This window comes from Chrysochloris asiatica, unplaced genomic scaffold, assembly GCF_000296735.1.
Source record: "Chrysochloris asiatica unplaced genomic scaffold, ChrAsi1.0 scaffold00113, whole genome shotgun sequence".
Classification (NCBI taxonomy): Eukaryota; Metazoa; Chordata; class Mammalia; order Afrosoricida; family Chrysochloridae; genus Chrysochloris; species Chrysochloris asiatica.
This window is the reverse complement of record NW_006408631.1, coordinates 6597883-6598494: the sequence shown is the minus strand read 5'-3', so window position 1 is coordinate 6598494 and position 612 is coordinate 6597883.

Sequence of the window (612 nt, the reverse complement as noted above, 5' to 3'; positions counted from 1 at the left end):
AGCAGTCTAGAAACAAACTACATATTGTACTAGCTAATCTGCTGCACAAGACCTCTGTAAAGTGTTCAAGAACAAAGATATCAGTTTGAGGACTAAGGTAAGCCTTACCCAAGCCGTGGTATTTTCAATAACCTCTTATGCAAGTGAAAGTTGGAAAATTAATAAGGAAGACTGTAGAAGAATTGATGCATTTGAGTTATGGTGTTGGAGGAGAAAAAAGTACCATGGGCTACCAGAAGATTTAAAACCCATCTGTGTGGAAGAACTACAGCCAGAATGCTCCTTAGAAGCAAGTATGGCTCCAGACTCTAGAGAAGGACATCATACTTGTTGAAGTGGAGGGTTAGAGAAAATAAAGAAGACCCCCAATGAGATAGCACAGTGGCAGTAGAAATGGGCTTAAGTGTAACTAAAGTTGTGCGGTACAGGAATGGACTATAATTCATTCTGTTGTGCATGAGGTCACTATGATTCAGAACCAACTTGGCGATAGCTAACAACAGCATTTACTTTGCTGTAAAGGTGGTAGAGAATACTAGGGGCAAAATAATGAAAACTTTGTTGTTGTTGTTAGGTGCCATTGAATTGGTACTGACTCATAGCAACCCTATG